Consider the following 17681-nt stretch of genomic DNA (forward strand, 5'->3'; position numbering starts at 1 on the left):
CACACGGTAATTCGATAAAATCATTTCCGTAGGTATGTACATCCCACACGGTAAATCCCAGAAAAACATTTCCGTTTGTATGTATATCACACATAGTCAATCCAAGGAATACGTTTCCGTTCTTATGTACATCCCACACAGTCAATCCAGGGAAAACGATTTCGTTCGGACGTACATCCCACACAGTTTTATGTGTAGGATCGTGTGTGAAAGGTGTAACTATCACACACGGTCTTCCTTGGTTAACTATTTGCTTTTGTCAACTATATCACACACGAGTTGATGAAGAAAACTGTGTGGCATTGGGCTATCCATCGCAACCGCTTTTACTGCTAGACCCATTTGCAAAGGTCCATGACACATTTAGCAGGTTTATTAGTTACAATTAATAATTCCAGTATTATGGAAATTCACATCTCATATCGATCAACTATTTTCCAATCTCATATCAGGCACATAAATATATTATAACATCACAGTATGGTAGCTACATGAAAAAAACACAGTACAACATATAGCTAGTTCAACTTCATAAGAACAATATATTCATTTCCCTAATCGAGATCATCCAGGCTCGTCTTATCCACCTTTGCTTTTAGTTCAGTAAGAACCTGTTTTGCACGGGCCAACTAGGAAAGTGCCTCCTCCTTCGCCAACACCATCTTAGCAAAGTCTGATTTAGAAAATCTGAGCTCATTCTCCACCTTCAACTTTTTATCCCGCACCTTGAAATATGCTTCAACATTGACAAGACTTTCTCTAAGCCTACATGTGTTCTGTTGGGGAACGTAGTAATTTCAAAAAAATTCCTACGCACACGCAAGATCATGCTGATGCATAGCAACGAGAGGGGGAGAGTGTGATCTACGTACCCTTTGTAGATCGTCAACGGAAGCGTTAACTTGGTTGATGTAGTCATACGTCTCCACGGCCCCCGACCGATCAAGCACCGAAACTACGGTACCTCCGAGTTCTAGCACACGTTCAGCTCGATGACGATCCCCGGACTCCGATCCAGGAAAGTGTTGGGGAAGAGTTCCGTCAGCAGATGGCGTGGTGACGATCTTGATGTTCTACTATCGCAGGGCTTGCCTAAGCACCGCTACAATATTATCGAGGACTATGGTGGAAGGGGGCACCGCACACGGCTAAGAGTATGATCACGTGGATCAACTTGTGTGTCTAGGGGTGCCCCTTGCCTCCGTATATAAAGGATCCAAGGGGGGTGGGTGCGGCCGGCCCTAGTAGGAGGCGCGCAGGAGGAGTCCTACTCCTACCGGGAGTAGGACTCCCCTCCCTTTCCTTGTCCAAGTAGGAGAGGGGGAAGGAGAGAAGGAAAAAGGGGGGGGGGGCGCCGCCCCTCCCTCCTTGTCCAATTCGGACTAGGGGGAGAGGGGGCGCGCGGCCTGCCCTGGCCTCCACTTTAGGCCCATGAGGCCCATTAACCCCCCGGGGGGTTCCGGTAACCCCCCGGTGCTCCGGTTTTATCCGAAACTTCTCCGGAACACTTCCGGTGTCCGAATATAGCCGTCCAATATATCAATCTTTATGTCTCGACCATTTCGAGACTCCTCGTTATGTCCGTGATCACATCCGGGACTCCGAACTAACTTCGGTACATCAAAACTCATAAACTCATAATATAACTGTGATCGAAACCTTAAGCGTGCGGACCCTACGGGTTCGAGAACAATGTAGACATGACCGAGACACGTCTCCGGTCAATAACCAATAGCGGAACCTGGATTCTCATATTGGCTCCTACATATTCTACGAAGATCTTTTATCGGTCAGACCGCATAACAACATACGTTGTTCCCTTTGTCATCGGTATGTTACTTGCCCGAGATTCGATCGTCGGTATCCCATACCTAGTTCAATCTCGTTACCGGCAAGTCTCTTTACTTGTTCCGTAATACATCATCTCACAACTTACTCATTAGTTGCAATGCTTGCAAGGCTTATGTGATGTGCATTACCGAGAGGGCCCAGAGATACCTCTCCGACAATCGGAGTGACAAATCCTAATCTCGAAATACGCCAACCCAACATGTACCTTTGGAGACACCTGTAGAGCTCCTTTATAATCACCCAGTTACGTTGTGACGTTTGGTAGCACACAAAGTGTTCCTCCGGCAAACGGGAGTTGCATAATCTCATAGTCATAGGAACATGTATAAGTCATGAAGAAAGCAATAGCAACATACTAAACGATCGGGTGCTAAGCTAATGGAATGGGTCATGTCAATCACATCATTCTCCTAATGATGTGATCCCGTTAATCAAATAACAACTCTTTTGTTTATGGTTAGGAAACATAACCATCTTCGATTAACGAGCTAGTCAAGTAGAGGCATACTAGTGACACTTTGTTTGTCTATGTATTCACACAAGTATTATGTTTCCGGTTAATACAATTCTAGCATGAATAATAAACATTTATCATGATATAAGGAAATAAATAATAACTTTATTATTGCCTCTAGGGCATATTTCCTTTAGTCTCCCACTTGCACTAGAGTCAATAATCTAGTTCACATCGCCATGTGATTTAACAGCAATAGTTCACATCACCATGTGATTAACACCCATAGTTCACATCGATATGTGATCAACACCCAAAGGGTTTACTAGAGTCAGTAATCTAGTTCACATCACTATGTGATTAACACCCAAAGAGTACTAAGGTGTGATCATGTTTTGCTTGTGAGATAATTTTAGTCAACGGGTCTGTCACATTCAGATCCGTAAGTATTTTGCGAATTTCTATGTCAACAATGCTCTGCACGGAGCTACTCTAGCTTATTGCTCCCACTTTCAATATGTATCTAGATCGAGACTTAGAGTCATCCAGATCTGTGTCAAAACTTGCATCGACGTAACTTTTTACGACGAACCTTTTTGTCACCTCCATAATTGAGAAATATTTCCTTATTCCACTAAGGATAATTTTGACCGCTGTCCAGTGATCTACTCTTAGATCACTATTGTACTCCCTTGCTTAACACTGTGTAGGGTATACAATAGATCTGGTACACAGCATGGCATACTTTATAGAACCTATGGCTGAGGCATAGGGAATGACTTTCATTCTATTTCTATCTTCTGCCGTGGTCGGGCTTTGAGTCTTACTCAATTTCACACCTTGCAACACAGGCAAGAACTCTTTCTTTGATTGTTCCATTTTGAACTACTTCAAAATCTTGTCAAGGTATGTACTCATTGAAAAAACTTATCAAGCGTCTTGATCTATCTCTATAGATCTTGATGCTCAATATGTAAGCAGCTTTACCGAGGTCTTTCTTTGAAAAACTCCTTTCAAATATTCCTTTATGCTTTCCAGAAAACTATACATTATTTCCGATCAACAATATGTTGTTCACATATACTTCTCAGAAATATTGTAGTGCTCCCACTCACTTTCTTGTAAATACAGGCTTCACTGTAAGTCTGTATAAAACTATATGCTTTGATCAACTTATCAAAGCATATATTCCAACTCTGAGATGCTTGCACTAGTCCATAGATGGATCGTTGGAGCTTGCATATTTTGTTAACACCTTTAGGATTGACAAAACCTTCTGGTTGCATCATATACAACTCTTCTTTAAGAAATCCATTAAGGAATGCAGTTTTGTTTATCCATTTGCCAGATTTCATAAAATGTGGCAATTGCTAACATGATTCGGACAGACTTAAGCATATATACGAGTGAGAAAATCTCATCGTAGTCAACACCTTGAACTTGTCGAAAACCTTTTGCGACAATTCTAGCTTTGTAGATAGTAACACTACTATCAGCGTTCGTCTTCCTCTTGAAGATCCATTTATTTTCTATGGCTTGCCGATCATCGGGAAAATCCATCAAAGTCCATACTTTGTTCTCATACATGGATCATATCTCAGATTTTATGGCCTCAAACCATTTCACGGAATCTGGGCTCATCATCGCTTCCTCATAGTTCGCAAGTTCGTCATGGTCTAGTAACATGACTTCCAGAACAGGATTACTGTACCACTCTGGTGCGGATCTCAGTCTGGTTTACCTACGAGATTCGGTAGTAACTTGATCTGAAGTTACATGATCATCATCATTAGCTTCCTCACTAATTGGTGTAGTAGTCACAGGAACAGATTTCTGTGATGAACTACTTTCCAATATGGGAGCAGGTACAGTTACCTCATCAAGTTCTACTTTCCTCCCACTCACTTCTTTCGAGAGAAACTCCTTCTCTAGAAAAACTCCGAATTTAGCAACAAAAGTCTTGCCTTCGGATTTGTGATAGAAGGTGTACCCAACAGTCTCCTTTGGGTATCCTATGAAGACATATTTCTCCGATTTGGGTTTGAGCTTATCAGGATGAAACTTTTTCATATAAGCATCACAATCCCAAACTTTAAGAAACGACAACTTTGGTTTCTTGCCAAACCACAGTTCAGATTGTGTCGTCTCAACGGACTTAGATGGTGCCCTTTTAAACGTGAATGCAGCTGTCTTTAATGCATAACCCCAAAACGATAGTGGTAGATCGATAAGAAACACTTAGTCTCAGGCTTAGGACCAAACTTGGGATTCTTCACTTGAGCAGCAACTTGCTTGCTGTTCTTCTTGAAGTTCCCCTTCTTCCCTCTGCCCTTTTCGTGAAACTAGTGGTCTTGTCTACCATCAACACTTGATGTTTTTCTCGATTTCTACCTTCGTCAATTTCCGCATTACGAAGAGCTTGGGAATCGTTTCCGTTATCCCTTGCATATCATAGTTCATCACGAAGTTCTACTAACTTGGTGATGGTGACTAGAGAATTCTGTCAATCACTATCTTATCTGGAAGATTAACTCCCACTTGATTCAAGCGATTGTAGTACTCAGACAATCTGAGCACATGCTCACTAGTTTAGCGATTCGCCTCCATCTTTTAGCTATAGAACTTGTTGGAGACTTCATATCTCTCAACTCGGGTATTTGCTTGAAATATTAACTTCAACTCCTGGAACATCTCATATGCTCCATGACGTTCAAAACGTCTTTGAAGTCCCGATTCTAAGCCATTAAGCATGGTGCACTAAACTATCAAGTAGTCATCATATTGATCTAGCCAAACGTTCATAACGTCTGCATCTGCTCCTGCAATAGGTCCGTCACCTAGTGGTGCATCAAGGACATAATTCTTCTGTGCAGCAACGAGGATAAACCTCAGATCACGGATCCAATCTGCATCATTGCTACTAACATCTTTCAACACAATTTTCTCTAGGAACATATCAAAATAAACACAGGGAAGCAACAATGCGAGCTATTGATCTACAACATAATTTGCAAAATACTACCAGGACTAAGTTCATGATAAATTTAAGTTCAATTAATCATATTACTTAAGAACTCCCACTTAGATAGACATCCCTCTAATCCTCTAAGTGATTACGTGATCCAAATCAACTAAACCATGTCCGATCATCACGTGAGATGGAGTAGTTTCATTGGTGTACATCGCTATGTTGATCATATCTTCTATATGATTCACGCTCGACCTTTCGGTCTTCGTGTTCCGAGGCCATATCTGTATATGCTTGGCTCGTCAAGTATAACCTGAGTATTCCGCGTGTGCAACTGTTTTGCACCCGTTGTATTTGAACGTAGAGCCTATCACACCCGATCATCATGTGGTGTCTCAGCACGAAGAACTTTCGCAACGGTGCATACTCAGGGAGAACACTTCTTGATAATTAGTGAGAGATCATCTTATAATGCTACCGTCAATCAAAGCAAGATAAGATGCATAAAAGATAAACATCACATGCAATCAATATAAGTGATATGATATGGCCATCATCATCTTGTGCTTGTGATCTCCATCTTTGAAGCACCGTCGTGATCACCATCGTCACCGGCGCGACACCTTGATCTCCATCGTAGCATCGTTGTCGTCTCGCCAATCTTATGCTTCCACGACTATCGCTACCACTTAGTGATAAAGTAAAGCATTACAGCGCGATTGCATTGCATACAATAAAGTGACAACCATATGGCTCCTGCCAGTTGCCGATAACTCGGTTACAAAACATGATCATCTCATACAATAAAATTTAGCATCATGTCTTGACCATATCACATCACAACATGCCCTGCAAAAACAAGTTAGACGTCCTCTACTTTGTTGTTGCAAGTTTTACGTGGCTGCTACGGGCTTAAGCAAGAACCAATCTTACCTACGCATCAAAACCACAACGATAGTTTGTCAAGTTGGTGCTGTTTTAACCTTCGCAAGGACCGGGCGTAACCACACTCGGTTCAACTAAAGTTGGAGAAACTGTCACCCGCAAGCCACCTATGTGCAAAGCACGTTGGGAGAACCGGTCTCGCGTAAGCGTACGCGTAATGTCGGTCTGGGCCGCTTCGTCCAACAATACCGCCGAACCAAAGTATGACATGCTGGTAAGCAGTATGACTTATATCGCCCACAACTCACTTGTGTTCTACTCGTGCATATAACATCAACATATAAAACCTAGGCTCGGATGCCACTGTTGGGGAACGTAGTAATTTCAAAAAAATTCCTACGCACACGCAAGATCATGGTGATGCATAGCAACGAGAGGGGGAGAGTGTGATCTACGTACCCTTTGTAGATCGTCAACGGAAGCGTTAACTTGGTTGATGTAGTCGTAGGTCTCCACGGCCCGACCGATCAAGCACCGAAACTACGGTACCTCCGAGTTCTAGCACACGTTCAGCTCGATGACAATCCCCGGACTCCAATCCAGCAAAGTGTCGGGGAAGAGTTCCGTCAGCACGACGGCGTGGTGACGATCTTGATGTTCTACTGTCGCAGGGCTTCGCCTAAGCACCGCTACAATATTATCGAGGACTATGGTGGAAGGGGGCACCGCACACGGCTAAGAATATGATCACGTGGATCAACTTGTGTGTCTAGGGGTGCCCCTTGCCTCCGTATATAAAGGATCCAAGGGGGGGGGGTGCGGCCGGCCCTAGTAGGAGGCGTGCAGGAGGAGGCCTACTCCTACCGGGAGTAGGACTCCCCTCCCTTTCCTTGTCCAAGTAGGAGAGGGGGAAGGAGAGAAGGAAAAAGGGGGGGGGCGCCGCCCCTCCCTCCTTGTCCAATTCGGACTAGGGGGAGAGGGGGCGCACGGCCTGCCCTGGCAGCCCCTCCTCTTCTCCACTTTAGGCCCATGAGGCCCATTAACCCCCCGGGGGTTCCGGTAACCCCCCGGTGCTCCGGTTTTATCCGAAACTTCTCCGGAACACTTCCGATGTCCGAATATAGCCGTCCAATATATCAATCTTTATGTCTCGACCATTTTGAGACTCCTCGTTATGTCCGTGATCACATCCGGGACTCCGAACTAACTTCAGTACATCAAAACTCATAAACTCATAATATAACTGTCATCAAAACCTTAAGCGTGCGGACCCTACGGGTTCGAGAACAATGTAGACATGACCGAGACACGTCTCCGGTCAATAACCAATAGCGGAACCTGGATGCTCATATTGGCTCCTACATATTCTACGAAGATCTTTTATCGGTCAGACCGCATAACAACATACATTGTTCCCTTTGTCATCGGTATGTTACTTGCCCGAGATTCGATCGTCGGTATCCCATACCTAGTTCAATCTCGTTACCGGCAAGTCTCTTTACTCGTTCCGTAATACATCATCTCACAACTAACTCATTAGCTGCAATGCTTGCAAGGCTTATGTGATGTGCATTATCGAGAGGGCCCAGAGATACCTCTCCGACAATCAGAGTGACAAATCCTAATCTCGAAATACGCCAACCCAACATGTACCTTTGGAGACACCTATAGAGCTCCTTTATAATAACCCAGTTACGTTGTGACGTTTGGTAGCACACAAAGTGTTCCTCCAGCAAACGGGAGTTGCATAATCTCATAGTCATAGGAACATGTATAGGTCATGAAGAAAGCAATAGCAACATACTAAACGATCAGGTACTAAGCTAATGGAATGGGTCATGTCAATCACATCATTCTCCTAATGATGTGATCCCGTTAATCAAATAACAACTCTTTTGTTTATGGTTAGGAAACATAACCATCTTCGATTAACGAGCTAGTCAAGTAGAGGCATACTAGTGACACTTTGTTTGTCTATGTATTCACACAAGTATTATGTTTCCGGTTAATACAATTCTAGCATGAATAATAAACATTTATCATGATATAAGGAAATAAATAATAACTTTATTATTGCCTCTAGGGCATATTTCCTTCATGTTCTCTTCCTCATACATGCTCTAGAGCTTCGTTAGGCACATCTTCAAAGACTGTGGCCACTCTTGATCAACCCATTCCAAGTAACAACACTTCCGTTCATCCTATAATATTTAAAAGTAGATCAGTAAGAATTGTAGGGGAAATGGGTTTATAGCAACATAGAAAATCACCAATGCTTATTTTGAAAAGTTGAAGAAACATGTTAATTATGACATATCTTCTCAAAAAGATCAATGTGCAAATGAAATAATTGGTAGTGAGACAACAACCAAATTCTAGAACATCAGAAGCTATAATTAACTACAATTACACTACAAGTTCTTACTCATGTACAATAAATAAAAAATTGATCATTTTATGAGGAAGGTAAATATAACTGCAATAGCATAGCGATAGTGTTTGGATGACAGCAAATTGATACTAACAGGTGTGTACATGCACAAATTGAGTAACATAGAACTAATAGCACTAAGGTCGTCCACTATGTATGCCAAAACTAGGGTAAAGACAACTGTTGCTACATATCGCACCAGTGCCTTGCACTGGCGAGCCGATGCAGCAGAAAAAAAATCAGGTGCACGAACTCCGGAGCACGTAGTTGCTCCGATGGACAGTTCCTTTGTGCCATAAAGATTTAGTATTTTACTGCTTGGCTGCTCAGATGTGTGAACCAAAGTTGGCTGCACAAACTGCTGAAGCGGTGCCAAATAATTTTCTAATGGCACCGCTGATGAGATGGCAACAATTTAAGATACTAGGTACAAACTGTGACACTGCCTTAGGATGCGGTTGGTTGAAGGTGTGGTATGAATGGGTTGGGACCGTGACAGTGTCTGAATCACATCTAACAAATGATTTGTAACAACGAAAGAGGGTCTAACCTTCTATGCACATGCCAGAAACTTCCTGCCACTGTCCACAGAATCAAACGCAACTAGCTTCACGCATGGGGATTGATGGTGACAACGAGCATATAGATCTTAAGCTACCCCGCTCCATTCGTTGCCATTGATGGTCCTAGGGAGATACAAGAGGAAGAAATGATTCAAATCGACCGACGGGTAAAAATCCTTCATTCCAAGTCATAGCCCGAGAGAGAGAAGAGAGGCATACCCGGGTGGTGAAGGAGTAGTCACCGGAGGAGGAACCACTGGAGAGGTCTTTGAAGAAGACCATGTGACGACCCACAAGTATAGGGGATCTATCGTAGTCCTTTCGATAAGTAAAAGTGTTGAACCCAACGAGGAGCAGAAGGAAATGATAAGCAGTTTTCAGCAAGGTATTCTCTGCAAGCACTAAAATTATAGGTAACAGATAGTTTTGTGATAAGATAATTTGTAACGAGCAACAAGTAGCAAAAGTAAATAAAGTGCAGCAAGGTGGACCAATCCTTTTTGTAGCAAAGGATAATCCTGGACAAACTCTTATATAGAGAAAAGCGTTCCTGAGGATACATGGGAATTATCGTCAAGCTAGTTTTCATCACGTTCATATGATTCACGTTCGGTACTTTGATAATTTGATATGTGGGTGGACCGGTGCTTGGGTCCTATCCTTACTTGGACAAGAATCCTACTTATGATTAATCCCTATTGCAAGCATCCGCAACTACGAAAGAAGTATTAAGGTAAACCTAACCATAAACATATGGATCCAAATCAGCCCCTTACGAAGCAACGCATAAACTAGGGTTTAAGCTTCTGTCACTCTAGCAACCCATCATCTACTTATTACTCCCCAATGCCTTCCTCTAGGCCCAAACAATGGTGAAGTGTCATGTAGTCGACGTTCACATGACACCACTAGAGGAGAGACAACATACATCTCATCAAAATATCGAACGAATACCAAATTCACATGACTACTAATAGCAAGACTTCTCCCATGTCCTCAGGAACAAACGTAACTACTCACAAATCATATTCATGTTCATAATCAGAGGGGTATTAATATGCAGAAAGGATCTGAACATATGATCTTCCACCAAATAAACTAACTAGCATCAACTACAAGGAGTAATCAACACTACTAGCAACCTACAGGTACCAATCTCAGACTTAGAGACAAGAATTGGATATAAGAGATGAACTAGGGTTTGAGAGGAGATGGTGCTGGTGAAGATGTTGATGGAGATTGGTTCCCTCCCGATGAGAGGAGCGTTGGTGATGACCAATGTTGGGGATATCGCTTATCGGGAACTTATCGGTCGACCTACGATAAGGGGTAAATCGGCCAGTTTATCAGCATATCGGCCGATTTATCGCCATATCGATTGATTTATCGGCCGATTTATCTGATCGGTCAGACCACGATAAGCGATAAATCGGCCGATTTATCGGAATATCGGAAGATATCTTGAAAAGTGGTGATGACGATGGCGATGATTTCCCCCTCCCGGAGCGAAGTGTCCCCGGCAAAACAGCTCCGCCAGAGCCCTAGATTGGTTCCGCCTCGTGGCGGCGGAGTCTCGTCCTGAAAGCTTGCTTATGATTTTTCTTCGGACGAAAGACTTCATATAGCAGAAGATGGGCACCGGAGGGCCAACAGGGGGCCCACGAGGCAGGGGGCGCGCCCAGGCGGGTAGGGCGCGCCCCCCACCCTCGTGGCCAGAGTGTGGGCCCCCTCTGGTATTTTCTTCGCTCAATATTTTTTCTTATTTCCAAAAAATAACTTCCGTGGAGTTTCAGGACTTTTGGAGTTGTGCAGAATAGGTCTCTAATATTTGCTCCTTTTCCAGCACAGAATTTCAGCTGCCGGCATTCTCCCTCCTTATGTAAACCTTGTAAAATAAGAGAGAATAGGCATAAATATTGTGACATAACATGTAATAACAGCCCATAATGCAATAAATATCGATATAAAAGCATGATGCAAAATGGACGTATCAACTCCCCCAAGATTAGACCTCGTTTGTCCTCAAGTGGAAGCCGATAACGATAAATATGTCCACATGTATAGAGGTAGAGGTGTCGATAAAATAAAATACGGACATGAGGGCATCATGATTATTCTTATAACAGCAACATATATGGATATTCTCATATGATTTCTTATGCTTAAGTAACAATCTATTCACAATGTCAAGTATGAATCAGAAACTTTATTGAGAACTAACAAACTATAATCTCAGTCATTGAAGCAATTGCAATTTATCGTAACATCGGAAAGAGTCTATGTCAGAGCTTTTTAGCAAGTCCACATACTCAACTATCATTTAGTCTTTCACAATTGCTAATACTCACGCAATACTTGTGGTTATGGAGTTTTAATCGGACACAGAGAAAGATAGCGGCTTATAGTTTCGCCTCCCAACCTTTTACCTCAAGGGTAATGTCAACAATAATAGTTCATGCTAACGTACATCCAATTATATATATATATATATATATATATATCAGGATCTTTCCAACACAACGTGCTTGCCAAAGGATAAAATGTAAAAAGGACAGGTGAAGATCACCATGACTCTTGCATAAGGTAGAAGATAAAAGTAAAAGATAGGCCCTTCGCAGAGGGAAGCAGAGGTTGCCATGCGCTCTCAGGGTTGGATGCACAAAATCTTAATGCAAAAGAACGTCACTTTATATTGCCACTTGTGATATGAACCTTTATTATGCAGTCCGTCGCTTTTATTTCTTCCACATCACAAGATCGTATAAAGCTTATTTCCTCCACACTAATCAATCATACATATATAGAGAGTAATTTTTATTGCTTGCACCGATGACCACTTACTTGAAGGATCTTACTCAATCCATAGGTATATATGGTGGACTCTCATGGCAAAACTGGGTTTAAGGGTATTTGGAAGCACAAGTAGTATCTCTACTTGGTGCAAAGAATTTGGCTAGCATGAGGGGGAAAGAAAAGCTCAACATGTTGGATGATCCATGACAATATACTTTATCTCAGATATAGGAAAACATAACCCATTACATTGTCTTCCTTGTCCAACATCAACTCTTTAGCATGTCATATTTTAATGAGTGCTCACAATCATAAAAGATGTCCAAGATAGTATATTTATATGTGAAACCTCTCTTTCTTTATTACTTCCTATTAATTGCAACGATGACCAAAGCTATGTTTGTCAACTCTCAACAATTTTTAATCATCATACTTTTTCTATGTGAAGTCATTACTCTCCATAAGATCAATATGATCTCTTTGTTTCTTTTTATTATTTTTCTCTTTTCTTTTATTCCCCCAATATCATAGAAAAATAATCAAGCCCTTGACTCAACACTAATCTTTATTATATAGCTCACGGACTCGATTACATAAAAGGGATCATAAAGCAAAACTCAAAACTAGATCACACCAAAAACTTTATTCTACTAGATCAAGATACTACTAAAAGGATCGAACTAAGAAAAACGGTAAAGATAGGAGTGTGATGGTGATACGATACTGGGGCACCTCCCTCAAGCTTGGCAGTTGCCAAGGGGAGTGCCCATACCCATGTGATTATGTCTCCTTTGCCGGTGAAGAGGGTGGTGGAGTTGTTGATGATGTGGGCTTGTCGTCCATCTTCCAAGGCATAGGCTCGCCATCATAGAAGGATGATCGAGTCTCCGGGATCCTCAAATCTGCAGCCAAACTCATCCTCTTGAATCTATATTCACACTGACAGTTTTGGTTTTGCAGGTCATAGATTTGAGCTTGGAGGTGCTCGATCTTCTCGTGAATTTTCAAGATGGTCTCCCCAATGTTCTTGGCATCCAGCTTGTGGTTGTTGGTGAACTCCACGATCATCATATGGTTGGCGTTGAGTCCGTGTTCCACCATCCCCTGACACTTGAAAACTTGTTGCTCCATTGCTTCGAGTCTCGTCTCCACGCTTCCGGTCCTCCGTGGTCCCTCAACATCGCGGATGTGCAGCAACCCATCACGTATCTCAATGGTTTGAGGGTGTTGCAGCACCTCCGCGAGGTAGGGGTTGATGACCTTCTCAAAGAACTTGTCCTTGGGGGCGCTTGGAGATGTCATGGTGATCTAAATCTTTCAGGAAAACAGCTTGAAACGAAAACAGAGGATATTTGCGTGATACAGGAGTCAAGACCTTCGGGAGATTATATAATGAATTTTTACCAACCAAAATACGTATCATGCAAGAAAACGGAGTCCGCAGAGCACACGAGGTGCCCACGAGGTAGGAGGGCGCGCCCTCCACCCTCGTGGAGCCCTCGTGTCCTTACCGGACTGCTTCTTATTTTTCTATTTTTCTAAATATTCCAAAATGGAGGAAAATTGCCATTAGAACTGTTTTGGAGTCGGTTTACTTACCGTACCACATACCTATTCCTTTTCGGAGTCTGAAACGCTCTGGAAAGTGTCCCTTATGTATTCCTCTGGTGTTATGGTTTCAATAACATTGGTTTCAACATTTATAGGGTTACCTGAGATATAATGTTTGATTCTTTAACCGTTCACCACCTTCGGATTTGTGCCTTTGAAGTTGTTGATTTTTATGGCACCAGAACGATAGACCTCCTCGATAACATAAGGAACCTCCCATTTAGAGAGAAGTTTTCCTGCAAAAAATCTTAAACGAGAGTTGTATAATAATACATAATCACCTATGTTAAACTCACGCTTTTGTATCCTTTTGTCATGCCATCTTTTAACTTTTTCTTTAAATAGCTTGGCATTCTCATAAGCTTGGGTTCTCCATTCATCAAGTGAGCTAATGTCAAATAACCTCTTCTCACCGGCAAGTTTGAAATCATAATTGAGCTATTTAATAGCCCAATATGCCTTATGTTCTAGTTCGAGAGGTAAGTGACATGCTTTTCCATAAACCATTTTACACGGAGACATACCCATGGGATTTTTATATGCAGTTCAATAGGCCCATAATGCATCATCAAGTTTCTTGCACCAATTCTTTCTAGATCTGTTAACAGTCTTTTGCAAAATTAATTTGAGCTCTCTATTGCTCAATTCTACTTGACCACCAGACTGTGGATGATATGGAGATGCAATTCTATGATTAACATCATACTTAGCAAGCATTTTACGGAAGGCACCATGAATAAAGTGTGAACCAACATCGGTCATTAAATATCTAGGGACTCCAAACCTCGGAAAAATAACTTCTTTAAGCATTATAATAGAAGTTTTATGATCAGCACTACTAGTTGGAATAGCTTCTACCCACTTAGTAACATAATCAACAGCAACTAAAATATATGTATATCCATTAGAGGCAGGAAACGGTCCCATATAATCAAAGCCCCAAACATCAAATGGTTCAATAACAAGTGAATAATTCATAGGCATTTCTTGACGTCTACTAATATTATCAATTCTTTGACATTCATCACAAGATAAGACAAACTTATGGGCATCCTTGAAGAGAGTAGGCCAATAAAAACCGGATTGCAATACCTTATGTGCAGTTCTATCTCCAGCGTGGTTCCCTCCATAAGCCTCGGAGTGACACTTGCGTAGGATCTGTTCCTGTTCATGCTCAGGTACACAATGTCTAATAACACCATCTACTCCTTCTTTATAAAGATGTGGGTCATCCCAAAAGTAATGTCTCAAATCATAGAAAAACTTTTTCTTTTGTTGGTATGTGAAACTAGGTGGTACAAATTTAGAAACAATGTAATTAGCATAATCAGCATACCATGGAGCAGTACGAGAAGCATTTATGACATTTAATTGTTCATCAGGAAAGCTATCATCAATAGGTAGTGGGTCATTAAGAACATTTTCTAACCTAGACAAGTTGTCTGCAACGGGGTTCTCAGCTCCCTTTCTATCAATAATATGCAAATCAAATTCTTGTAGCAAGAGAACCCATCTAATAAGTCTAGGTTTAGCATCTTTCTTTTCCATAAGATATTTAATAGCAGCATGATTAGTTTGAATAGTTACTTTAGAATCAACAATGTATGGTCTGAACTTATCACAAGCAAATACAACTGCTAAGAATTCTTTTTCAGTAGTAGCATAATTTCTTTGTGCATTGTCTAGAGTTTCACTAGCATATTGAGTAACATTTAATTTCTTATCAACTCTTTGCCCTAGAACAGCACCTACAGCATAATCACTAGCATCACACATAATTTCAAAAGGTAAATTCCAATCAGGTGGCTGAACAATGGGTGCAGAGATCAATGCTTTCTTAAGTATTTCAAATGCTTCTACACAATCATTATCAAAGAAAAATGGTATGTCTTTTTGTAATAAATTAGTCAGAGGCCGAGAAATTTTTGAGAAGTCCTTAATGAACCTCCTATAAAACCTGGCATGACCAAGGAAACTTCTTATACCTTTGATGTCCTTGGGACACGACATCTTTTCAATAGCATCAACTTTAGATTTATCAACTTTGATACCTCTTTCAGAAATTTTATGCCCCAAGACAATACCTTCATTAACCATAAAGTGGCACTTATCCCAATTCAACACAAGTTTAGTTTCTTCACATCTCTGCAAAACTCGATCAAGGTTGCTCAAGCAATCATCAAAAGAGGATCCATAGACGGAGAAATCGTCCATGAAAACCTCACAAATCTTTTCACAAAAGTCAAAGAATATAGCCATCATGCATCTTTGAAAGGTAGCAGGTGCATTACATAAACCAAAAGGCATACGTCTATAAGCAAAAGTACCGAAAGGACAAGTAAATGTGGTCTTAGCTTGATCATTAGCTGACACAGGTACTTGAGAGAAACCAGAATAACCATCTACAAAGCAAAAGTGTGTATGTTTGGATAATCTTTCTAGCATTTGATCAATAAAAGGTAAGGGGTAATGATCCTTTTTAGTAGCCTTATTTAATTTGCGGAAATCAATTACCATCCTGTAACCTGTAATAATTCTTTGCGGAATCAATTCATCTTTATCATTAGGAACGACAGTAATACCTCCCTTCTTAGGAACACAATGGACATGACTTACCCACTGACTATCAGCAACGGGATAAATTATACCTGCCTCAAGGATCTTTAATATTTCCTTTCTTACCACTTCTTTCATCTTAGGATTCAGCCGTCGTTGGTGATTAATAACTGGTTTGGCATCTTTCTCAAAATTTATTTTGTGTTGGCATAGAGTGGGACTAATGCCCTTAAGATCATCAATAGTTTATCCAATAGCAGCACGGTGTTTCTTTAGAGTTTTCAATAATTTCTCTTCCTCCTTCTCTGAAAGGTTAGCACTAATAATAACAGGATATATCTTCTTTTCATCAAGATAAGAATATTTAAGAGTATCAGGCAATGGTTTAAGCTAAAACACGGGATCACCTTTGGGTGGAGGAGGATCCCCTAGGATTTCAACAGGAAAATTGTGTTTCAGAATAGGTCCTTGTTTAAAGAACACTTCATCTATTTCCCTTCTTTCATTCATAAACATATCATTTTCATGGTCTAGCAAATATTGTTCTAATGGATCACTAGGAGATACGGCAATAGAAGCAAAACCAATAATTTCATACTAGGCAATTCCTCTTCGCGGTGTTGTCTACGAAATTTAGAGAAATTAAATCATGATTCATATCACCCAAACCAATAGTAACAACATCCTTTTCGCAGTCTATCTTAGCATTAACAGTGTTTAAGAAGGGTCTACCAAATATAATGGGACAAAAGCTATCTTGTGGAGAACCAAGAACAAGAAAATCAGCAGGATATTTAGTTTTCCCACACAAGACTTCAACATCTCTAACAATTTCCATTGGTGATATAGTATCTCTATTGGCAAGTTTAATAGTAACATCAATGTCTTTTAACTCAACAGGTGAAATTTCATTCTTAATTTCTTCGTATAAGTCAATAGGTATTGGACTAGCACTAGCACCCATGTCACATAAGCCATGATAACAATGATCTCCTATTTTAACAGAAATAACATGCATGTCTACCACAGGTCTATGTTTATCTTTAGCACAAGGTTTAGCAATTCTAGCAGTCTCATCACAGAAATAAATAACATGCCCATCAATATTATCAGCCAAGAGATCTTTGACAATAGCAATATTAGGTTCAACTTTAACTTGCTCAGGAGGTGTATAAGTTCTAATATTGCTTTTACGAACCACCGTTGAAGCTTTTGCATGATCTTTTATCCTAAAAGGAAAAGGTGGTTTCTCAACATAAGCAGTAGGAACAATAGGATCATTATAAGTGATAGTCTTTTCTTCAACTTTAATAGGTGCAGCTACTTTTACTTCTATGGGAGGATGATATTTAAACCACTTCTCCTTAGGGAGATCAACATGAGTAGCAAAAGATTCACAGAAAGAAGCTACTATCTCAGAGTCAAGTCCATATCTAGTTCTAAATTTATGGAAAATATCGGTATTCATAAAAGACTTAACACAATCGAACTTAGGTGTTATACCAGGCTCTTTACCTTCGTCGAGGTCCCAATCTTCAGAGTCGTGTTCAATTCTTTCCAATAAATCCT

This window comes from Triticum urartu, chromosome 1, assembly GCF_003073215.2.
Source record: "Triticum urartu cultivar G1812 chromosome 1, Tu2.1, whole genome shotgun sequence".
Taxonomy (NCBI): domain Eukaryota; kingdom Viridiplantae; phylum Streptophyta; class Magnoliopsida; order Poales; family Poaceae; genus Triticum; species Triticum urartu.